The sequence below is a fragment of the Phascolarctos cinereus genome, unplaced genomic scaffold (genome assembly GCF_003287225.1).
Source record: "Phascolarctos cinereus isolate Bilbo 61053 unplaced genomic scaffold, phaCin_HiC Scaffold_2;HRSCAF=192, whole genome shotgun sequence".
In the NCBI taxonomy this organism is placed as follows: domain Eukaryota; kingdom Metazoa; phylum Chordata; class Mammalia; order Diprotodontia; family Phascolarctidae; genus Phascolarctos; species Phascolarctos cinereus.
The window spans coordinates 208,868,499-208,894,499 of record NW_027555625.1 but is presented as its reverse complement, the minus strand read 5'-3'; the positions used below and the strand labels follow the sequence as shown (position 1 = coordinate 208,894,499).

General features: G+C 37.2%; 1 protein-coding gene across 3 annotated transcripts in view; it reads left to right on the top strand.

Annotated features, from left to right (window-relative positions):
• CRIM1 (cysteine rich transmembrane BMP regulator 1) overlaps positions 1–26,001 on the top strand; it is a 249,518-nt gene that overhangs the window by 24,521 nt on the left and 198,996 nt on the right. The gene's annotated exons all lie outside the window — the stretch shown is intronic.

The window sequence follows — 26,001 nt, the reverse complement described above, 5'->3', positions numbered from 1 at the left end:
ATCTATAGGCTACGTCTAGTCTCTGATTGTAGCTACAGATTCTGAATTCTGAGGAACAGTCTAGCAGAGTGGCTCATTACTTGTGAATTCTTTGGTCATAGCAACAAGTGATAATTGAAACCACTAGATGGAGGGCAGCTAGGTGGCACAGTGGATAAAGCAGGACATGGAGTCAGGGAGATCTAAGTTCAAATCCAGCCTCAGATACTTACTAGCTGTGTGATCCTAGACAAGTCACTTAACTCCTTACCTCAGTTGCCTCGTCTGTAAAGTGAGCTGGAGAAGGAAATGGCAAACCACTCCAGTTTCTTTGTCAAGTAAACATTAAATGGGGGAAACAAAAACATATAAAATCAATACATACAAAAATAAATACAAAGTAAGTGAAAATAAGTAGAAAATGCAAAAAAGCAGATTTAGGCTTGATGTCAGGGAAAGCTTAATAATAAGTAGAGCTGTTCAAAAAGAGGAATGGACTATGGACTTTCTTAAAAGGTACTGGATTCCCCTTCCTGGATCTTTTCGATCAGAAATTGTAGAGTCCTTTGTCCAGTATGTTATAGTGGGGATTCCTTTCATAAAAGAGTTGGACTAGATGGTTGCTTGAGGTCTTTTCTGATTCCCAAACCCTGTGATTCTGTGATGAGGCATCATTCAAGAAGAACTCTATTATCATATAGCACTTTCAGGTTTGCAATGCATGTTACCAATATTATGTCATTGTATCCTCACAGTAATCCTGTGAGGTAGGTGCTATTGTAATCCCCTTTTTACAGATGAGGAAATTGAAGAAGATGGCTTAAGTGACTTGCTCAAGGTCATGAAATTAAGTATCTGAGGCTGAATTTGAAGGGTCTTCATGACTCCAGGTCTAGCACTCTGTCCACTCTGCCATCTAGCTGCCCTAAGTGTATAGCACTTTATAATACTGACACCACAGCCATCCTTTATATTTTACTTAATGTACCACGCCATTCCTTAAATTTGCAAAAGGTAGAGCATTAAAGTAATTGGAGAAGGTAGAGCATTAAAAAAACTAATATAGTTTTTCTTTAGGACTTTCCATATTATAAAGATTAATTTCAGCTTAGTGGCATGTGGGAAAGTGACTTTCCTTATAGGAAGAGAACCAGTCCTTCTTAACAGTCATTCAGAAAGGAGTTATCTAAATTTCCTTCCTGCTGTCCTGTCACTGTTTGTTGATTTTCTGTTTCCCAGGCAACTCTGTATGCTGCTGCCAAATCATAGTTCCAGTTTATTCATAAGGTTTCTAGTATTGGGTAAATTAAACAGGTGTAACATGTTTTTTTCCAAAGAATTTCATCATTCTTTATTTCCCTCTTTCTTTCTGGTACCACTTAAAGCAAGGTTTAGACCTTACCTGTATTAGTCCAAAGGGAGAAATATTTGAATCCATTTGAAATTGGAAGAGAGAGTCAGTGCAATCTTATGATAATTTAGAGCACCTAAACCCTGGCAGCAGGAAGATGATTGGATCCTTAAATCTGTGTGATCTCTTCTTCTGCCAGGGCCCCCTTTGTGGTCTGTAACCCAGTAGAGAAGATAACTCAATCCTTTTAATTGTTTTCCATGGCCCTTTGTATGAGGAGTGTCTCAAAAGCTTCCTATCTGTTTTGTCCACTGAGCGTTATCATATGTGCACTACAGATGTTAAGAAAGAATCTGGAGACATTGCCTTTTCTAATATCAAACCCACTATATAGGGTCATCATAATTTCAGAGTTTGACAGATTATTGTATCTGAGAGTTTTTTTGTAAGAAAAAGGAATCTAATTAATTAGACATATAAAGAAGGAATAGATATTCTCTCTCAGATGAATTTGCAACCTCTCATATTGATATAAATTGATGTAAAAACAATTTTAATTGTTTTTCATGTATAACTAAACCATTTTATAGATTAAAAAACTGAGGCCCAGAAGTCAATCAAGACATTGATTAAATTGGGGGGAAGATTAACCCCAGTCAGGACTGGTGCCATTTACATCACTGCAGGAACACACAATTTAATCATTCTTCTACAATTTTTTTTTTCCTGCAACATTCTTATAATCCAGAATAATCCAAATTCTAGTATACAACTCAGATTTAGGTTTCATTGAGGTACAGTCCAAATTAAATGGTATATCTTAAAGTATTTCACTTCTCTCTTTTTAGAAAATTTTGTACTTTCATTAAAAAAATTGAATTATTGTTGTTTTATTTTTCTCAAAATAATAGTGTTGGAAATATCTGTTCATAATTTAAGTAACCAGATTTTTCTTCTTAAGTGTGATACATCAATACTTAGGCACTAAATTCTGAAGTATTTTCTGAATGATCAATGAAAAATTATGTACAGTGAAATTTGAGCATTGTGTCTTATCTTATTCTAATTATTTGAAAATATGCAATTTAAGTATGAGCTATAGTAACTATCAGTTAACCAAAACATTCAGTTATCCCACAACATTTCTGCTCCTGATAGATATGATTAATTGTGATTTACTCTAGCAGAGAGAAATTCCCATTGTTAAGATTAGTTAGCCACTGAACTAGATTGTGAACTCTGCAGATAATGTGGACATATTTTAGGCATCTTTTATTTTACCCAAGTAGAGGTATATTTAATCAAATGTTTCAGAGTGAGAGGATGTTTTGTACTTTAATAGTATTTTTTTGAGAGTGAGATAAATCATCTCCATTCAACAAGTTAACTATATATTTTTTTGAAGGGTTTTTTTTTTGGTCTTTCTGTAGAGTATGAGACTCCTCACTCAAACCAGTAGGCATTTAAATTGTAGATTTTATTTTGAGGGAAGCATGCCCTCATTTTACTCAACTGAGTTTGTGTACTGAAATTAAGAATCTTTTTGATGCTTAATGAAGTCAAATGGATTGACCACTGGCTCTTACTGAGTAAAAAAGTAAGCTCTTATTAGAGTATGGGTTTTTAATATGGTAATCTATGGACTTGTTTTTTAATATTTTGATAATTGCATTTTAGTATAATTTGTTTCATCTGTAGATCTATGTACTTTACTTTGTGCATTTCACGAGACTGCCAAAGGGAAGGTGAAGGCCCTGCCCTAGAGTTATATTTTTAGAGTTGAAAGCCATCTTAGAGGTTATTTAGTTCAACCTCTTCATTTTATAGGTGAGGAACTGAAGCCTAGCCAGGCAAAGTACCTTACCCACAACTGTAGTGAACTTGTGGCAGAATGTATACTAGGTCTTAAGATCTCTTGACTTGGACATGGCGGACTGTGCTGTCATATTGGACTATACTCTAAAGTAGGTGGAGTACTGAAGGTAGTCAGGAGACCTGTGCTCATCTCTTGCCTCAGATACTTACTAGTTGTGTGAGCATTGACAAGTTAAAGCCTCAGTTTCCTCATATGAAAAACGGAGTGATAACAATGTTGTTGTAAAGAAAGTGCTTTGAAAACTTAAGTTGCTATGGAATAGGAATGTTAATGGAAAAAAGAAATATTAATGTATTCCAGTGTTCTTTTTACTATTCCATGCCTACCTTTCTTTATATCCTTCTAAATTCTCTAGAGAAAACACTTGAAAACTACCAAAAATTCAGCTCATAATATAGACCTACTCCATTGTGAACTTTTCATAAAATGTTTCATTTCATTCAGAAAGCATTTATTATGTCTATGTGCCAAGTACAGAGGGCACAAAGATAAAAAAATACTCCCTGCCCTAAAGAACTTACCTTCTATTACAGGGAAATAATATACCTATGTATAAACAAATATAAAATATATGGAAGTTAGTACAAAATAATTTGAAGAGGGGAGGGTACTAGGAACTGTGGGGAGGAGGCTAACCTTTATGTAGGAGATGCCAACTGAGCCTCATGAACTCCCAGGTGTTGTGGCCTGTACATAGGCCCAGCACAGTACATGTCAAAAAGACTGACCAGTAGTCCGGCCCTATATGGTGATGAACTTTAAATACCAAATAGAGTTTATATATAATCCTAAATTATATGAACCTCTGGAGATTTTTGAGCAGAGGACTGCTTTAGGAATATCTATTTCTGGGGGGGAGTAGCTTTTTACTGGGTGTATGAATTGGAAAGAAAGGAGACTAGCGAGGAGACTAATTAGGAGGCTATTGCAATAGCCCCAGGCAAGAGATAGTGAGGGCTGGAATGGGGGTTGTAGTTTAGTGAGAGGAGAGTAAGGAATAGATTCTAAGGATATTGTAGAGGTGGAATATACTAGACATGGCAACTGATTGGAGACTGGGGACAGCAGATAGGGGGAAATTAAAGTTAACTCTGGGTTTGAGAAGCTGTATCACAGAAAGGATCAGCAGAAATAGGGAAGTTCGGAAGAGAGGAAGGTTTTGGGGAAAAGATATTGACAAGTTGAGTTTGAAATGCCTTTGGGACATTCATTTGGATGTCTAAGAGGAAGTAGTAATGTGGGGACTAGAATTCAGAGAGAGATTGAAGGTAGAGATGTAGATTTGGTAGTCATCTGAATAAAAAGGATAATTAATCCATAGGAGCTAAAAAGATCACTGAGAGAGAGGGCCCAAGGGAGATCATCTACATTTTGTGAGATGGGATATAGATGATGGTCTAATAAAGGAGACTGAGGAGTAGACAAAACAGAACCAAGAGAGCACAGAATAGGGGGAAAAAAAACCCCAGGGAGGAAAGCATATCTAAGAATACTATTTCTGCAGGTATGTATCATTATCAGCAATAGCAATCAGACAAGAGTATGGGCCTTCTCATTACCTGTTTCATGTGTATACTGTGAGGTCATTTAACTAGCATATCCTTGGTTAAGTAAGAACAGGATTCATATGTAGGCTTCTGTCATCTAACTCTTGATCAATATCTGTGAACCCAGGGCTGTCCACATCCAAAATGGATTGAGACTAACAACCTAGATTTTAGCATTGTAGTTCACCAACCTCTTTCATTAGAGTTGCTCTTATTGACCCTCAGAGTATGTCTGTGCAAGATTTTCAGATAGGGAGAGTGACTACCCTTCAAATAGAAAACATATCCTAGAGGATTTACAGAGAGAGAGAGGGAGGGGGGGGAGAGAGAAGAGAGAGAGAGAGAGAGAGAGAGAGAGAGAGAGAGAGAGAGAGAGTGTGTGTGTGTGTGTGTGTGTGTGTGTGTGTGTGTGTGTGTACACTCACGAACAGCACAAATATATTAGAGTTAAGCTTTGGGGTATCATATGCAAGAGGAAGATGAACATCAGATGTACTCAGGTGAAAAGTGTGTATGTACCAAAATCTAATTAAATCTTTATGTGGTTAGCACCTTTATTATTTCTTATATAATGAATTTCCTATATAATGAATCAGCAGTTTTTTTCAGTGTAAACGTCTTAGCCACAAAGCTTATTTTCATTTGAATAATGCATGTAGCCATATTAAATATTCAACTCTATTAGGTAATTTGGTTCAGGAAAATAGTAGTTCAAAAACATTCCTGGAAATTTAGAGAAACACAGGAAGACTTGTATGAACTGATACAGAGTGAATAAGGAACTAATACAGAAGAATAAGGAAGATAAAATACACGATAACCTCAATAATCCAAATGAAAAAAAATCCCACTAAAATATAAAAAGTATTCAGAAGCAAGTGTCATGTCAAAATAGAAAACATCAATTTTTTTTTTAAAGACAAAAAAAAGAACCCATTTTAGAGTCAGAAAATCTGGATTCAAGATACCATCTGCCATGTTAGTTGTGTGATCTTGGTAGCCATAGTGCTACCAAGTAGTGATCTTTGTTAGATATAGTGATCCAAATCAACATATCTCTCTAGGCTCCCATGCCTCCTTCTGTAAAATGAAGGGGTTGAACTAGATAATATTTAATACAGTCTCTTCCAGCTCTAATATGCCATGATTTGTTGCCCATGTTATTGGAATATGTTAATCACTCTGGAAATATTTGTATAGTTGGATTTTTGTTTTTCTTTATGTATTCAATCTGCATCCTGCTTTATATTTTTTCAGGGTAGGAGTGGTGGGGTAAAAGCTACTTTTTGGTTAATTATTCCATGATGTGTTCATGTCTTTTGTATAGCTCCAAACATCTAGCCCAATATCTTACACATAGTAGGCCCCTCAGAATGTTTGTTAAATGAATCAGTGGATGGGGTTGCATTTCTCTTAGACTCACACTGCAAGATTGACTTGAGAGTTTACTTAGTCCATTCCCCTACATCTAGACAGGCTTTACTTAAAGCACCAATGACTGATCTTGTCAGTCATTGAATTGGAGAGCTGCACAGATGTTCAGTACCCGTTTTGAGAGGAAAGCTGTATCTCCTATTCTGATGCTGATGAAATGGTGGGGGAGAAGGTGCTGCTATTCATCTTAGTAAGGTGCATGGGTCTCACTCTGGATGAGGACTTCAGCTCCAATAGAGGAGGAGGTAAGTCATTGTTTAAGGATGTTCATTTAAAAGTTCATTGTGGTATTATTGTATTGTGTAAATTGAGACTAAAAGGCTGTGTCACTGTACATGTGCTTTCTCAGTAGGGGCTGTAATCTTTAAAGCCTGAGAACGAGGAATTTCCTATCTCAGAACTTTGAAGAAGGTAATACAAGGACAGCTACATCTGGGTTTTAAGCCCCCTTTTCCTTCCCAGTGATGTAAGTAGCCCATTTCATTATCAAAATGTACATAGGGCCCCCAAAATATTACTGTAACAGGATTGAAAATTTTGGTACAAATTATTTTGTTGTGTCATAGTCTAATTGGAAGTAACCTTACATTAGTTTGCCTTATGGATTGTGTTACTTTCTCTGTGGTTTGCTATCATCTACTAACTTGTTTTTCTTTTTCTTTCTAGGTACCTGATTTTGTTCCAGAATTTTTTTTTAAAGCAACAATCTTCTTTTCCCCTATTTAAATAAATATAATTGGATTAAAACAATGTGATATGGTTATTTTACAAAGTGGAGTAAAGAATCTATTATAATAAAAAATAAGAGAATTTGGATGCTGTCTTTCATGTTTTTCTAACTTAGTCCATTTGAAGGGCCGAACTTTGTAAAAGAAAGAACTGTCCTAGGTCACATTTTTGATGGACCATTGAATACTTTCTGTGAAAGTTCAAAAATCTGTGTCTGTTTAAAGTGTTTGATTTTTGTTCAGTCATACTCTCTGACAGTGCAAGAAAAATGAGAATGAAGGTCAAATGAGTGACTTGTCTTTACCAGACAGTGTATCGAATGAATTTTTTTTTAATAACATAGATGATATACCTGGTGGTGGGAGGAGGGGGGCGGGGTGAGAGAGCGGAATACAAATTCTGTTTAGTTTCAGATAATTCACTACACAGAAGACTTGTTCTGTAGGCTGGCATTTCAGCCTTATTAAGCAAAAGGAGCATTCAGTATTGAATTACTGGCATAGTTTCTCGGGGATAGTAATTGGTGGTTACAGGTTTTTTGTATTTTTCAATGGAAGCAATTGCGTAGAATGGATGGAACATTACTGAGGCACCTCTCACATAGTAATTTTTGTCATCTGTCACATAGATGTACTGCTTATTTTGGGGTCACACTCCTGTTAGTGAAGATTTACCAAGATAAAAAAGTATAATTTTTTTTTTAAAGGTACTTTTGAGAAAGTGAGGTTGATTTGATTTCTTTGAGGATAGCTCAGTGGTTTTTCATGTATCTTATTATAGAAACAATTCCTGATTTATACAATGTTTTCTATTGCCTGTTATTTGCAAATGACCATTCTACACTGGCAAAGGACTTCCCTCTACTCTATGGCCCTTGTTATTGCTAATAATTGCCCTCTCCTTTCTTGCTTTCCTCTGCTTCAGCTGTCTGAGAGGCAGGTAGACTGGCTGGCCATTGAACTCACCCCTCAGCTTTGCCTTTTTTCATTCTCAACATTTTGGCCTTCCCTTTCTTCCCCCAGTACTTTCAGGCTTGGGGGGTTATTAGCCAATTTTTAGGTTACTCTTTTGATGTCATGTCCCTCCCACCCTCCCACACACCATCACAATTACCACCCTTCCTTTTTCCTCTGGGTTCTAATAGAGTGCTGCTGTCTTCAGGGAATTAGGCAATGAGTATGAGTCCATTAGTGATCCCAGATCCACCCTCTGGGTCAAGACTCAGGTCCAGACTGGACAAGCAGAAGCATTGTATGTTTCATGTTGTTAACCTTGCATTTAAAACACATAAAACACATAAAACTTCATAAGATCATAAGTCCTGGAAAGGAACCTTAAAGGTCATTTAGTCCTACCTCCTTTCATTTTACAGATGAGTCCCTCAGTTGCTCAAAGTCACCCAGGTTACAGTAAATGGAAGAGCTAGGATTAGCACTAGGGTCATCCTGTACTCCAAATCTAATACTTTTGCCCTGCAACCCTTCAGTAGTATGAGACCCCAGAACTTGGAGTCTATTCATTGTCTTAGTGTGGGGAAACTACACATAATGCAGTTTTGGGATCCCCTTTTTGTAAATGTGTAGTTTTTGTACTCTTTAATATACTTTTTTTATCCCTTCACCAGTTTTGTTGAATGTTTTTGCCCCTTTTCTTTTTTATCCTTTGTTTTAAAGGATGACTTGGGGGATGGTGGCCAACACTGGGATATGTTGGTAATGTAAAAACTGAAGTTATTAAAAAAATGTGTTTTAAAAACTGCAAGGGTGCCAACTAGAGGAGACAGGAGGTTGATATAAGAACAAGGTCTGAGGTCAGTGTGAATGCTGACCTCCATCTGACTCTAAACCCAAGACACAGATAGGAGATAAAGAGATAGAGGCAAGTGGTGGTCAGAGAGAGAATCCTAGGATCATAGATTTAGAACTGGGAAAGACCCTTAGAGATCTTCAAGTGTAACCACAGCAAAGTAATGAGAAAGACCAAAGGAGCCTGGGAGATTAAGCTAGAGACTGAGACAGAATTAGGGGAAAAGTTGGTTTTGAAGTTGGTAATATTCCATTGCCCTCTAAGAAACAATAGTAGGAAACACTTGTTAAGATTTGTGAGCACATAAGACCTTAAAGGGAAGTGGTCATAGACTCACAGAATTTTGAAGCTAGAAGCGATGATAGTTAGTCTAATGCCTTCATTTTGTAGAGCAGGTAGCTGAGCCAGGGAAGTAAGAAGTTGCCACTTCTGTGAATGTGCAAGCTGCTATCTGTGTTTTTCCAAAAGGAGCTCCTGAGATTGTTCTTGCTTTCCCACTGCTGATCAAGGGCATGAGGGCACAAGGAGTGCCAGCCACAGCAGACAGAATAAACCTCCACTGAGCTTCCTCCTCTCCACCCTTACCCCCCACCAGGAGCCCTGGCATGCATCTGAAAGAATGCAGCACTATGACCTCTGGGTTTCTGTGTATCCTAGATGGGCCTCAGATGGTGGAGGTGGGGTGAAGGAAGGACTGGTGAACAAAGAGTAAGTACTCCAGAGAATGAGCTGCTTCTGCTCCTGGACAAAGTACCCTGCTGGCCTCAGGTTAAAGAGAAGGAAAGGTATTGCTAGGACAGAATGAATTCTGTAAAGCAGGCCTGGCAAATTCTTATGATGCCAGGTCACTGGGTGGTAAAGGGTAGAACAGCTTCTCCGTAAATGTGGGGACAGATATACCTGACTGGAGGGTCTGAGGTCCACTCAAAGATCAGTAAGTCAAATCAACAAGCATTTAAGTGCCTTCTTTGTGGCTGGCCTATGGAAGGCCATGGGGATGCACAAACAGAAAGGAAACCGCCCTTTCCTTAAGGAGCTTACATTCTGTTGGGAAGATAGCACATTTATTTATAAGTGTGTATATGAAGTATACCCACAGTACTCACCAAGTGATTTGAAGGTACACAGGGATGGCAGCTGGGTTGGTGGGTTAAGAATCAGGAAAAAAAACAAACTATAAAAGATGGCATCTGGGTTGAGCCTTGAAGGAAAGTAGGGATTTTAAGTGGCAGAGGCAAGAAGCTAGTGTTGTCTGGGATGGAGTATAGCCTTTGAAGAGGCATGGAGACCAAAGAAGGAGAGGTGTATGTGTGAGGAACCTCCAGAAGTCCAGCGAGAATAGCACTTGTTTTGAAAAAGTTCAAGGGGAGAGATGCAAAGGAAAGAACTAAAACAATAAATTACAGGAGCTTCAAATGAGCTGGGTTAAGGAAACGAATATCTAACTATTTAGTGCCTTCCCATGCAAACATACTTTTGTGTCTGCTTTGTATATGTCTTAGATGTACCTCTACATGTATCTTGTCTCTCGTGTTAAAAGAAATCTCTTTGAGGGCAGGGACTATTTCCCTTTTGTCTTTGCATCACTGGCCCTTAGTATAGTGCTTAAAGCATAGCAGGTGCTTATTAAAGCATAGCAGGTGCTTATTAAATGCTTGTTGATTAATTAGATGTCTTGGCATTATCAGTTGGAAAAGAACTTCCCCACTTCAGATCCCCAGTGGTCAGTAATGTTTCTGAGTCTAGCCCAGAATTCATTGGTTTCTGTAGGGTGAGAAGGAACAGGTAGTGAACAAAGCAAATTACTGCTTATTCTGTACCCTTTCCCTCTCTATCAGATATGTTTGACACTGATTAGTCACTGAGAAAGCCTTTGGGAAACATTTTCTTAGACAGGGAAATCAGGTTTAAAAGTTTTATTGATCCCCCCCTCCCAAATAGAAAACTGTCTTGTACAAATAAAGTCAAACAAAGCAAAACAATAGATTTAACTATATATGAAAATGCAGATCTCAGTTTGCACCTGATCTTCGCCATCTCTTTATCCAGTGCTTCGTCCTCAATCTCTGAAATCATCATTGGACACTGCATTGATCAGAGTTCTGAAGTTTTTCAGTGCCGTTTCCCCTGCAGTTGTCCCATAAATACTCCTCTGTGGTTCTGCTTACTTTTTACACATCACTTTGTAAAATTCTTCCCTAGGTTCTCTGAATTCTTCAGATTTGTCAGACCTTTTAAAATAGGGTAAGGGTTGCCACAAGGTCCAGAGTCCTGTCTAATTATGGAGTCATGAGGCTTTTTTGGTTTCCTCCTTATTAGGTGTATATTCAGTTGAATATAGAACCCTCTGTCAATGCTTCTTAAATTGCTAGAAGCAAGATACATAGAATCTTATTGTCTTACCTCCCTTCAAATCAAAATATTTTGAGGAACCAGGATGCAGAGTTAGGCACAGCAGGTATTTGTGCAAACCCTTGTGGAATTCAATGGGCGGGCTATGTTCTTTATTATAACTGGTGCTTCTCTGGACCATCGCCAAACTGCATATGAGGCACACCCATGGGGTGGCCGCCAAGTTTGCTTTGGGAGGGCTTAAAATTAAATTCCAGCTCTAAGGAAAAAAATGGAAGCTGTAGGCAGAAGCTTTCCATCCTTCTTATACTAGAACACCTGTCCGGGAGGAGAGTGTCTGAGGAACTTCTCTGCCTTGACCTCACCAGAAGAAATAGGCATGACCATCACTTGGAGAAACTCCATTGCAAATAAACTAACTGTTCACGTCTGGCAGAACAGGATTGGATGATGCAGTTAGAAGCTATTTTTTTCTCTCACTCAGATTTTGACCAATTCTCTTTCCTTTGCCTGCATGCGACATTGTGCAAACCATTTGGAATGGTGACCCTGGGGGGTGGTCAGATACTGATTAAGTATTACACGAGCTTGCTGGGCTACAGTCCCAGGTATGCAAGGCTGCTTCCTATAACAACTAGCTGATACCAGATCTGGTCATGTGAGGCTAAATGGAATGTTGTAAACTCCGATGCTGCACCTGTAGCAACTAGGTTTTCCAGCTCTTCTCATCAAGAAATTTCCTGGAGAGCAGTCTTCTGCAAGGTTTTGAGCTTTGTTTAAAAAACAAGCAAGCAAAAAAAAAAAAAACCTGAGACAGATGTGAAAAACCAGATTTAAGAAAAACCCTAGCCTGACTTTTCAACTAAGAGGCTAGTTAGCAGACTACTCTTGTGCTTGAGGTAAGGACATGGGAAGCCATAAGCAAGTTTCAAAGTGAAACAAATTGTAATTGGGAGCCAGTTTCATGTGTCTCTAAAGTATTTGTGTTTTCCCAGAAGCCTCCTTCATAATCACCGTAAGAGCTTTCAGTTTTGCTTACTCACTAGTTTTGTACCATATGGTCATATATTTAGTGATGGGCCATGCAGGTCATCTGGTACAGTCCCATCATTTTACAGATGAGGAAGTTAGGGGGCTCAGGGAGTGCATCATGCGAGGTCTCCCAGGAAGTACTAGGCAGGGTTAGGATTTTAACTCAGGTCTCTTAAGTTGACTGAATGACTAGACCCAGCACGTTTTCCACTGTATCATTCTGTCTTCCCTTCAGGAAACAACCTGGTTGGATATGTTTAAAATAAAACAATTGCTCCAGAATAGGTATCATTTTCTAGTATTTCACCTATGTGATAGATTAATTCTTGTAGATATAGTGTGTGGTGTAGTGGATAGACTTCTGCGCTTTGGATTAGGAAGACTTAGTTTCAGATCCTGTCTCTGATGATAACTGTGACCCGGAGCTGTAATCGGCTTCAGAGAAGAGAGTTCCTCACAGGGAACCATTTGAGTATAGGCCTTTCTGGACGATTCTAGAATGCAACCATAATTCCATAACTCTGGATTTCATAGAAACAACCTTTAAACTTACAAATGAACTTTTTGAACATAGCCAAATTATAAATTGGGGACCACCCTTATTCTAATTCTTTGGTATTATTTATACACAGTGTATGGTAATTAGCAGTTAATCAGTATACATATTTAACCCCAATACCCCATTCTCTAACATTAGGGATAAGGAGGTATGAACTGTGCTTGATTGCCTTTATGTGTAATGAACACTTACTACTTCCAGACATTTTCACTGGGCTTCTTTAAAACAGGTGGTCAAGTAACATTTGCTTACCTTTCAAGCAGAAGTTTGAATAGATGTAACTTCAGTAAGATTGGGAGCTTTATCCATTGAAGGGTTTCTAATAACACATTCCATTGCTGTAGAATTTGAGCTTGTTCATGATAATCTTGAAGGATTTGCAAACAAACCTGGGAAGAAAACCAAACCTCATCTGACCTACCTCTAGTGGCAAAGTATGTGAATACTTTAATATGTGCAAAAATGATTAGTCTTTGTAAAGTATTTCTTGCTTTCCTGGATGCAAATGTCAAACCATTTCTGTTAGTTGTTATAGAAAAATACAGGGTTTGTGGTGTTTTGGGGTTTTTTTGGACATCTGTGATTTCATTGATATGAGTAATTCCCTGTGAGGAAATTCCCTCCACCAATGCAGATTTGTGCCTTCTAAAATTAAAGTTTTGGAGAGACCAAATTAGGCACTCAAAGATTCAGGGACTTGCCTAGGGTCACACAACCAGCATGTCTAAGGAAGGACTTGGACCCATGTGTTTTAGATTATGAAGCTGCTTGGCTCTCGGTACACCTAGGTTGCTTCCATGTAGGGAACATATTTGAATACAAACACATATAAATCTCTTCCTTTGATTTTCGTAGTGCAGTGAGAGGGGGGAAAACAGTGTGACGACGGGCAGTTGTCCATTTGGAATAGGCAGAGGCTTATTCCCAGCTTTTCACTCCTGAAAGAAAAACACTCCAGTCCTTAAATGAAAACCTAAATATTGAATAAATCACAGAGAATTCAAACTTAGATAGCTAGGAGACCAGCAGGAGAGTTGTTTCCCTGTCATAACTGTTGACCATCTTTTTAGTTGAAAAGGTGTTGAAACAGAGAATGCTGCTTCCCTCTAATACCAGTTAGACCTATCTATTGATTTGGTGATATTCAGTGATTTGGTATTTATTTGGTTTTACTTAGATGTTCCCTGTACATGTGAGAGTAGGGGTCCCATAGTTACTGTCAGCAAGAAACTAAATTTAGTTTATTATAGATTAGGCTAGAGAAATAAAGAATCAGAGGGGGATATGATAGCTCTATATTCAGCTATTTGAGGGATGGTCCCATGCAAGACTTGGATTGCACTTGTTTTGCTTGGATCCCGTAGGCAGAACTCGGATCTCTGGGTGGAAGCTGCAAAGAGACCAAATTAGCCTTGATATCAGCAATAATGTCCTGACAATTATGGAATGAGAGGTGGTAGGTTCCTCTTCCTTAGAGGTCTTCAGGCAGAGTTTGGATGTCTACATGTGACATAAGCTGTAGAGAGGCTTCTTTATATGTAGAGTTAGACTAGATAGCTACTGAAGTCATTTTCAGCTTTCGAATTCAATGTGATTCTGTGACTCTCCTGAATCTTCATATAAACTCATAATTTTTGTCTCAGGGAAGGGGTGGTTCATGTGCAGTTTAGTATCTTGCGTCTGGGTCTCCATTGTACATCCACATGAATCTTAGGAATTAAATATCCTGCCTAGATATTAATATTCCATTTTTAATGCACCTGGAGGCTAGAGTTTTGTTCTTCAGAATCCTTGTCATCTGCATTTGGCTGTTCCCTTGAGAGAACTTATGATGAATTTCAAGAACTTGGTATGTTTTAACAATTGTCTTTTGATTATTATGCATGCCCGATGTTATATAGAATTTCTCAGCAGGACAGTTATCTCTTTTTACTTTTCTATCTCCCTAACTTACCTCATTACTACAAATACAAAAAGCCTTGTAGATTCCAGTATGTGTCCTAAAAAAAAAAAAAGCTCACCCATTGGACCTGGACAGTTTAATTATAGTAGAGTTGAAAATCAATGGGAAATGCCACTCAATACATTCTAAGAAAGGTAAAAAGCATCTTGTTGGAAATTTGTACTTCATCATATGTAAAGATCAGAAGATCCTATGCATTTCAGAAGGAAAAATAGTCTCATATTCTGGTTACATAACCATTAAGGGATTTTTCCTTTTTTGGAGAACATTAAGGAGTAAAATTGTTTCTCTATCCAGTAGTAGCATTAGTTAAAAACATTAGTATTGGATTTAAACTTTGGTGGTGCTTTATGTTCTTTGACTCGACTTTTTTTTCATGAATTCAAAGAATTTGTGCAGTAGAGGTCATAGCAGACAGATGAACAGTATTTAAATTCGTTTGTGGGCAGCATGGTTTGGTTTCAAAGGTATATCTGTCTTCATGAAAAAGTTGCTAACTGATTTCCCACAGTTGTTACTCCAGTGTGATTATTTGTGTTACATAATGATGATGATGATTGAAACTATAAGGATATCTTTTTAAATAGTGGCATTAATCATCCTTATAATGAGAAAAATGTTCCAGGATCCTAGAAAAGCTAATACTCTCATCTTGTTATTTAACCTTTTCTTCATTCCAGTGTCTCAAAAGGTATCTCAGTAACTCCTTTTTACATATAAAGGTTTAAGGAGTTGCTTCTGCTAAAACCAAATCAAAGTAAACCAGAAAACCCCTGTATGTATCCTGACCTTGTACATACTACTCAGCAAGCTATTTGCAGTTATCTTCTCTTGTAGACTTTCAGGCCATGTTTGACTTTCACTGGAATGAGAATAGGATAAAGACAGCAAAGGCCTAGAAAATAAGCTACCTCAGTATCCTTTTCTTCCTGTCAATGGTGTATCAGTAATGTTGGCCTTCCACTCTACTCTTGCAGGTTTCCTGACTCTCACTGGCCTGGTGCCATGCCTTCAGTTGTATATGACTTTGGGAGAGTTAAAGTGACTTCTCTGGGCCTCAGTTTCTTCATTTATAAAGTGGAGAATGGACTGGATGACCCTTGAGAGCCCTTCTGGTTCTAAATCTGTGATCTTATGCTCCTTTAGTATTCCTAGTTGCTGACTCTTTGTAAGGACTTTGCAACAACAATTGCAAATGCCTGACAATATCTGTCTTCTTATAATTTTTATATGAATCATAAAAAACAGATTCTTAATATATATATATATATATATATATATATATATTTCTGATTCTGATACTTCATGTAACAGTCTCTCTGGCAAAGCTTGGACTAGCTGTCTCACAAAGAGGCCAAAGTCAATAAAGACCCTGAGAGTTATATTCCTTTTCAGCTCTAGAAGAGAGAAAGCTATTGCTTGGTAATAACTGGAGAATAGAGTTTTCCACTATAATGACAGTCTCTCTCTCCCTCTCTCCCTCTCTCTCTCTCTCTCTCTCTCTCTCTCTCTCTCTCTCTCTCTCTCTCATATCTCTATATTCTCTCTTGATTTCTATTGATCATCATGGGAGTTTTGATCAGTTCCATTTCTACTATGGACCAGTTTGCCTGTGGTTCCACACTCCCATGGGCTTATCACTATTTGATGCTGGACTTCATGTGGATGCCCAATCAACTTAGCCCACTACAGCTTAGAATCTGAATTCAAGGGATCCTTCCCACTTACTTTCTGTCACCCTGGTATCAGAGATTACAGACATATATCACTATGCCTAGCAGATAATCATAACATTTAGAGTTGAAAGGACTGGACAAATCATCTTGGCTAGCCCTCTCATTTATAGATTAACACACGGAAGCCATAGAGGTTAAGTGAAATAGTAAATAGCAAAACTAGGAAATTGAAACTTGCGTGTTTTTTTGTTGGTCCCTAGGGCTTTTTCTACTACAGCCCACTGCTTTTTAGGTAGGTGGTACAGTGCATAGAGCACTGGGCCTGGAGTCAGGAAGACCTGAACTCAGATCTGGCCTCAGACACTCGCTAGCTGTGTGAACCTGGACAAGTCATTTAACTACTGTTTGCATCAGTTTCCTCATCTCTAAAATGGTAATAATAATGGCACTTAACTCCCAGGGTTGTGAGGATTAAATGAGATAATAATTGTAAAGTGCTCAGAACATAGTAAGCACTATATAAATGTTAGCTTAGTTAAATTCAGTTTTATAATATTTTGTGTTTTGAGACATTCGTAGGTCATTTAGATGGGGACTTCCAGCAAGAAATTTGGAATTTGGGAGACTGGAGCACTCCTCCCTCTCTCTATATTTGGCCCCTTAGAGTTCTCCTTTTTCTTCATCTGTCACTTCTATGTGAACAGCTCCCATGTCACAATACCTAGTCCTTGCCTTTCACGAGCTGCAGCCTGAAGATAAACCTTCCTTCCAGACATTTCTAGTTAAACATTCTGCCTTCTCCTAACCCTCATACTTTTCCCCAAACTGACTCCCATCCTGCAGTTCCTATTTTTGTTAATTGTAGTACTGTCAGTTGAATCTTTAGGTAGGAAATTTCAAAATCATCTTTGACTATTCCTTTTCCTTGTCAATCTCTATAGACAGTCAGCAAACAGGTCTTCATTTAGAACTGAAATTTACCTCTCTGTAGCTTCTGTTCATCTTCCTAGTTCTTCCAGGGTCAGATAAATACTAATTCCTCTTCCACATGACAGTCCTTCAGATATTTGAAGACAGCTCTCCTGAAGCAGGGTAGTGTGATGGGAAGAATGATTTGGAGTTAGAGAAGCAGGGGACAGTACTATGTAACCTTGGAAAGTCTCTATACCTCTTGCCTCAAGTTCTTTAATTGTAAAATGTGGGGTGAGCTGGGAAGGGGGTTGTAGATTGTCTCCATTTTCATTTCCAGTTTTAAGACTTAATATTCCCCACCTCCATTCCCACCATCATGCCAAGATTTCTCCACGCTAAACTTTCCCAATTCCTTCTTGTCTTTATATAGCATTGTTTTGGTCCCCTTGTTGTTTGGCCATTCTGATTTGCCCATATTCCAGCATGTCAATGCCCTTTCTAAACTGTGTCATTCATAACCGAACACTCTAAGGCAAAATATAGTGGCACTATAACCTCTCTCTTTCTGGACAGAATGCTTCTATTAATACAGCTGATAATCACATTGCTTTACTGAGTCACTGTTGATTCATATTGAGCTCTTATTCCCAGAAAAATCCTCAGGTATTTTTCCTGTGAACTATATAATAATAGTTGTCATTAATATAATGCTTTAAGGTTTACAAAGCACTTAATAAACATCTCATTTGATATAATAACCTTAGAAAGTAGGTGCTATTATTATTTCTCAATTCATAGATGAGGAAACTGAGGTAGAGAGAGGTTATGTGACCTGTCTGGGATTACACAGCTAGTAAACAAATGAGGTCAAATCCTCAGGTCTTTTCTGACTCTAAGTCCAGTGCATATATATATATATACACACACACACACACACACACACACACATATATATACATATATATACATATGTACATACATATATATGTATATATATATATATATGTGTGTGTATATATATATATATATATTTATGTAGGTATATATCATGTTCACATTTCTCCCATCCTATAGAATTTCAGAATTAGGAGAGACCTAAGAGACCATCTAGTCCAGTCAGAGCAACAGTACCGTGTTACAACATAGTGACTCAAGTTACTATCCAGCCTTTGGCTGAGGTCCTGTAATGAGGGAAACCCCACTAGATCCTAATATATACCATCCCACTTTTGGATAGCTCTGATTAAAAGGGTTTTTTTTCTTTATGTCAAGCCTAAATCTACTTTTTTCCAGCCTCTACTTATATTTCCTATTGTATTATATTTGTATATTTTATATATTATATATTTTAAAATATATTTTGTATTATATGTATATTCTATTCCCTTTCTCCCTTTTGGGGTCAAGCAGAACAAATTTAATCCCTCTTCCACATGACAGCCACCATGTCTTCCAAAATGTTCTCTTACTCAGGTTAAAGATCCCTAGTTATTTCAGCTGAAACATATGGCATGACTTCAGGGTCTTTCATTGTCTTGGTTGCCTTCCTCTTGATGCTCTGCAATTTAAAATGGAGCTTCCAGAACTGAACACAATTTTCCATATGCAGTCCCACCAGAGGAGAGTACAGGGATATTTTCCCTTTCCTTATCTGGAATGCTATGTCTACCCCTTCATCTCCATCTAATAAATTTCCTAGCTGTCTTCTAAGCCCTATGGTACTCTTTTGTTCTTTTCTCACCCCAACCCCTCCAACTAGCACAGAGTATGAAATGCAGTAGGTGTTTAATAAGTGTTTCAAATGAATGGATGTTATTGCAGCCCAAGATTACAGTTACTTTTTTGGCTGCCAGGTCACATGTTTTAGTCATTGAGCTTTAAAGTCCACTGAGAACTCCAGATCTTTTTCAGATTCTCCATTACTTTTACTCTCATCTTCTTTACACATCTTAAACTTTTAATTTGGTTGATAAACCCATTGCATCTACATTGCTCTCTTTAAACAACTTCCTTTTTTCTTTCTCATAAGAAACTTTTTTTTTAACCGTCTGCTCTATTTTGTTTTTTTCAGAGCTTCTCATCCCTCTTGGATTGACTTCCTCTGTGGAATTTTAGACCATAGAGCCCATCTGTCTTTTCTTTGAAACCTTTGAAATCTACTCTCCCAAAATAGAGGGTATGTGAAAGTCTATGTCCTGTTTTCTTTTCCTTTTTTGATCTCAGATTCTAAGATGTTATCACTTCCCACCTGCCCCACTCCTTCACCCCCATACTTCTAAGGTTCTGATCATTTCTACTTTACCATCTAGTTTCTCCTTGTTGGTGAGGATCATATTCAGAATAGTAGCTCGTCTTGTTACTTCCTCCATCAACAGGAAGATAAAATGATCATAAATAAATAGCTAACATTTATGTAGCGCTGTTATCTATATCAGGCAGATTTATGCCTGAAATAAAGAAAAAAAAAGTTTTCATTTGAGTTATTCAAAAGTGGAATGGGGTCCTTGGGAAACAGTGCGTTCTTCCTCATTAAGGACTCCCAGGCAAAGATTGAATCATCACTTGGATATGTTGTAAAAGTGTTGTTCTGGATGGCCTAGTTGGCCTGTTAGGTTCCTTTTAATTGGTATTCTATGGAAAAAAAAATCTGTTGCACAGGGAAAACGTGGGAGAGATGTTAACAGGCACTACTTCACATTAAAAGAAAAAAACCTTGAGGATTTTCAGAAACTACAGGCTCAATATAAATCAATATTAACTCAGAAAAACTAATATGATCTTAGGCTAGAGTGATAGAAGCATATTATCCAGAAGGTATACTTTATCCCTGACCTGGAGGCTGTTGAAACTGCAGTTCAGCAACCTCAAACCTGTTCAGACACGATCTTCTTCCCTAGCTATTTACTTACCAAATCTGCCTTTGTCTTCTTCTCTTCTGCCTTCTATTGGTAGCAATGTTGTAAACACTACCTATGCCCTTAAGGACAAATCTTGCCCAAGATTTCATAATCCTTAGTAATTCTTTCTAGATTCCTTCTTCAAGTATATTTTTTGCCCTTGTGAACAGCATGTATAGGACTTTATACATATCCTTAATAAATTTTATCTTAATTTTGGTCCTGCAGAACCATTTTTTTCAGCCAAATAATATCAATCATGGCAGTTAGTCCTTTATTCCCTCAGGCTGAATGGAGTGTGTGCTAATAATGTCATGAACATTTAGCAAGCTTTGACCAAAAAGTCAAGAGCACCTATTCACATGCTGCAGAAGGAGCTAGACAATGGAGTCAAGAACTGCTACAGGAAAATTGAAAGCTTAAAGAATCAGATCAGAGGGTCTGAAAGAGGCAGTTACTGTGTCAGTAGAGATAAGGAAAAAGGAAGTTGGTCATTTAAATTGGATTTTAAAAAATTAGATCAATTAAATGGGCACAGAAGCAAAAATCAGTACATTCTTCCTTTGAAATGGTCTTCATAACCATTCCTTATTACTACTATCACTATGCTAAATTCAAGGCTTTATCACAGAAACAAAGAATCCAAAATTTAGCAGGGACCTCAGAGATCTTGTAGTCCAACCCATACTTGAACAAGAATCGCCGCTATGATATCAATAATCAGTCAATAAATATTTATTAATTATCTACTATGTACCAGGCACTGTGCCAAGCACTAGGAATAAAAAAAGAGGCAAAAAACTCTCTGCCCTCAGAGAGTTTACAATCTAACGGGAGAGATAACATGCAAACCAATATGTACAAACAAGGTATATACCGGCATAGGAAATAAATAACAGAGAGAAGGCATTAGAATTAAGAAGGGTTGAGGAAAGCTTCCAGTAAAAAAAGGATTTTTAGTTGAGACTTAAAGGACGTTAGGAAGCTAACATTCCTGAGAGGTAGCCATCCAGCCTCTGCTTGAATACTTTGAATAAAGAGGAACCTATCGTCTTCTGAAGTATCCCATTTCACATCTGGACATCTGTAATGGTTTAGGCTTAATGGAAAGGGAAACTAACTTTGCTCCCAATAGGTCTGATTTTCTTCCATATTAGAGCTCTTTAAATATTTGAAGACAGCTATCATGTCTCCCTCAGTCTTCTCTTCTACAGGATATATGTCCTTAAATCCTTCAACTTTCATATAACATGGACTCAGTGCCTGGGTTTATCATCCTGGTTGTCTTCTGGAAACAATACACCTTATTTCTGTGAAAAGAAACACTATAAAATGTAGGAATAAATGATCCTTTCCTTATTATTATAATGTGTGATGTTGTTATTCAGTTGTTTTAGTCATGTTCGACTTTTTGTGACTCCATTTGGGATTTTTTGGGCAAAAATAATGGAGTGGTTTAACATTTCCTTTTCCAGCTTATTTTACAGATAAGAAAATGAGACAAACAGGGTTTAGTGACCTCCCCAAGGTCACACAGCTAGTAAGTGTCTGAGGCCGGATTTGAACTCAGGTCCTCCTGACTCAAAGCCTAGTGCTCTATTCACTGTACCACTATATATACACATACACACATGTATATATGTATATATATATGTATATACACACACACATATGACTGTATATATGTATATATAATATATATACTGTTTATAATATATACAGAGAGAAAGAGAGAGCCAATATTATGTGTAATAGGGATTTCATAGAATCCTTTCCAGTAAGAACAGAGGTGAAACGATATCCATTGCTACCACTTCTACTTGACCCAGTGCTAGAAATGCTAATTTTGTTCAGGTGATATGGTGCTGTACTTAGAGAACCCTAGAGAGTTAAATAAAATTAATTAAAACAATAATTTTAGCAAAATTGCAGGGTATAAGATAAATCCACAAAAATACAAGCATTTCTATACAATATCAATAAAACGTAGCAGGAAAAGAGAGGGGAAAAAAATTCCATCTAAAATAACTGCAAAATGTATAAAATGCTTGGGATTCTGCTTACCAAAATATGCCTAAGAACTACATGGATTCAACTATAAAACATTGTTTATGGAAATAAAGACAGACCTAAATAATGGGAGAAATTCTTGTCCTTCTTAAATTCTGCCACTCTTAATGTCCATATGTGTATGTGTGTGTGTATGTGTATGTATATATTTTGATAAATCATGTGATACATTGGTGCATATCATAACTCAGTGTTAATGCTCCCTATAAGATCTGGACATGAGCCATTGCAATGGACAAAGAACAGCTTGAAACAAAACGAAAATTACAACAGTAGCTTCTGTTTGTTCACACGTAGTTGAAGACAAAAGGCTCAGGCCTTGGCAATATTATGACGATGACTATTTGCTAAATTTCAACTTTCACTGTGTCTTCATCCATTTTTCCTCTTTCACCCATGTGAGGGATGAGTATGGTTTCATAAGGATGAGTGAAAAAAAAATGAGAAGTTTTGAGACCAAGAGGATGGGAAGTTAAAAAAGTTCATGATGAATGACCTGGAACTTCTCAGGAAAGTAGTAGTCTATATGGGATAAGTGGTTGCATTAGGAAGGGAAATTTCAGAATTTGAGGATCTCAGCCATGCAAATGGGTAGTTGAAGTTGAGTAGGGATGAAAGTCATTGTGGTTGAGATGAATGAATTGTGAAATAAGGATTATGAAATAATTTTTGACAAGGATATTAAAGTCATCAAGAATGATAATAGGGGATTGTGTGAAGAGGAGAATTTTGAGTAAAGTTATTATCAGCTAATCAGCAAGCCTCAATTAAGCCCCTACAATCTTCCAGGTACTAGAGATAGAAATATAAGTAATTTAACTAGCATTCCTTTCTAGGAGTTTACTTTCTAAGGAGCTGTCAATGAGCAAGACAACAACGTATATACCTTGCTACAGAATAGTTAAAGAAAATAAGTACAGATAAATACAAAGTAGTTATAAACAAGGTAGTAGAGGAGGGAGGGAGGATGATAGGAGTTGCAATCAGAAAAGGTTTCATAAAGAAAGTAATATTTCAGCTGTATCTTGAAAAAAGAAAGGAATTCTATGTGGTGGAAATGAGAAGATAGTGCATTTCCAGGTATGGGGAATGATTGGTACAGGGGTCCAGAAAGACAGGAAACATTGCATTGCATGTAAAGAGTTTATATTTTATTTTAGAGCAAGTTTATTGAGTAGGGAAGTGTTATAGTTAAATTGGTAGTATGAAAGATGGACGGGAGTGGAAAGGCTTAAGGCAGGAAGACCAGTTAGGAGGCTGTTGAAGTAATCCAAGTGAGAGGTGATAAGGACATGAACTAAGATTGTGACTGTGTGAGTAGAGAGGAAGAGGTCGGATAGGATAGGTGTTGTTGAGATTAAAACAGCAAGATTTAGCAACTAATTGGATATATAGGGTAAGGCAGGAGTCAAGGATATCATTTGTGAAAACTTTTTTTTTCCATCTTCATATTTCCATTAAGGATGTTCTCACTGTTCATATAGATTAGGCTTTAAAATGTTGTATAGAAATGAGAAAATAGGCATATGGGTAAGGAGGAATTAGGGAGATTTTGTTGCTTATTTTGTGTGTGTGTGTGTGTGTGTATGTGTGTGTAAACAAGTCTATGATTTTTTCCCTGAACATTAAATACCCTGCCTCTTTCAGATAACATTTTAGAAAAAAAAATTCTCAGATTATGTTTCTATTTAGCTTTCCCTTCACATGGATCACTGTTTAAGTGTTTCTTTCTTTGTTAGGTGAGTCAATCCAATTCCATAAGTACTCTTGATCTCCCCTTCTTGGTTTATGGTATTTCACATATCAGAATTATCCTGTAATTACCTTGTATTTATTTTGTGTATGTATACATGTGTGCATGTTGTCTCCCTTAATAAAATATAAATTCCTTAAGGGCAGGCATTTTTAAATTTTTGTCTATCTATTCCTAGTGTCTGGCATGTAGGAGGCATTTAATAAATACTTGTTGATTGATTGATTAATAAGAATGAAGAGGTTATTGCTTATGAGATGAGTCTAATTTTCATTAAGGTTTTAGTCATTATATCTGTTTGTAAAATATAACTAACTCTGCATGGCCTACCCTAGACAAAATTGTTAAGAAGCCAGAGATTGGTTTCAGAACCTTCTCACCTACCCACCTTTCTCTCTCGTTCTCCCTCCTAAATGGTGATAGCCCTTATATTTTCTTATCATTCTCTGCACTCAGGAAAAATATAAATGAATAATAAGTCCTAAGGGGATTGCCTTTCACAAGAGAGCTTCAATGCAACAGCAAATAAAGGAAAGTATCATGATTGTGGAATTTCAGGCATCATTAAGTCAAGTGGGGGATGTATCTGGGGTTCAGTAGGGTCCTCCTGGCACTCCTGAAAGAAATCCGTAGAAATGTCTATCTACCTGAAAGACTTGCACGATATTATATGCAGTGCACTTGTTTCCTTAACATCATTTTATTTCTTTGGAATGGGAAAAATGGAAGGGAAAGGATGTAGTTCATTCACTGAATCAAGTCCTAACCTCCATATGCTTTATTAGATATCTCTTATGAGTTGCTGGGGCCAAATTAACCTGTGGCAAACCTAGTATTCAGCCTCTCTAAACTTAACTAGCCTAATCCCTATTCGTCAGACCTGTGAGTCACCGTACTTGAAGCCTTTCCGGCTTATACCTGACTGGGATACCTTTAGAGAACCTTAGGGTCACTGCCATGCCATAATGAGGCATGAAGTTGATTTTAGTGGAAGAATGTCCTGCTATAAAGGTAGCACGGTACAGTGGAAAAGCCCTAATCTCTTAGAGTCATAGGATTAAACCCATGTTTAAATCCAAGTTCTGCCACTTATTACCTGTGTGACTTTGAGCAAATTATTTAACCTTTTTTGGCCTCGATTTGCTCATCTGTAAAATGAGAGTGATTGACCTTTAAGGTATCTTCTAGTTTTATTACTCTCTAACAGGAACTTGCAGGTTTTATTTAGAAATCAATCATTTGCCCAAGTTTATTAAGTCAATGATAAGAACCAAAAGAAAAGCTTTTGTAGTCAGTTGTTTACATTTACATCTCTTTACATGAAAATAAATCTCTGAATTGACATTTTTCTTGTCTTGGTTTGGACAAATGGTTAAAAGCTAAAAACTTTTTAATCTTTATTTATTTATTTGTTTGTTTGTTTATTTTTACTATCTTAAATGAAGAATTTTTAATGTCTTTTTTAGATATGTATCAGCAACATTCTACTCAGTTGAATTGACACAAAATATCTATTAATATTGAGGGGGGAAACAACATTTCTTTTTGTTTTTGACCTCACTAGGGTATATGTCTGGCAATAAGACCTCCAGGTCAAAGGACATAGGCATTTTGTCAGTCTTAGCATAATTCCAAATTTCTTTCCAGACTGTCTGGACTAGTTCATAATTTCAGCAACAGTGTATTCATAAGTCTGTCTTTTCATCGCCCCTCTGACATTTACTATTTCCATCTTTCATCATTTTTGAGAATCCCCTGGGTGTTAGGCAAAACTTGAGCATTATTTTGATTCGAGTTTCTTTTAGTATAAGAGATGTGGAACAATATTATAGAGATGTTAATAACTTGCAGTTCTTTGAAGAACTATTTGTTCATATCTTCAGCTCCCTTATACATTGGGATATGCTTCTTACTCTTATATGTTTGTGTTAATTTCCTATATATCTTGGATATCAGACTTTTATAAGAGATGCTTAATGCAAAGTTTTCCCCCTCTAGTTGACAATTTCTCTTCTTGTCATATCTGAATTGATTTTGCTTGTGTAAATGCTTTTCAATTTCATGT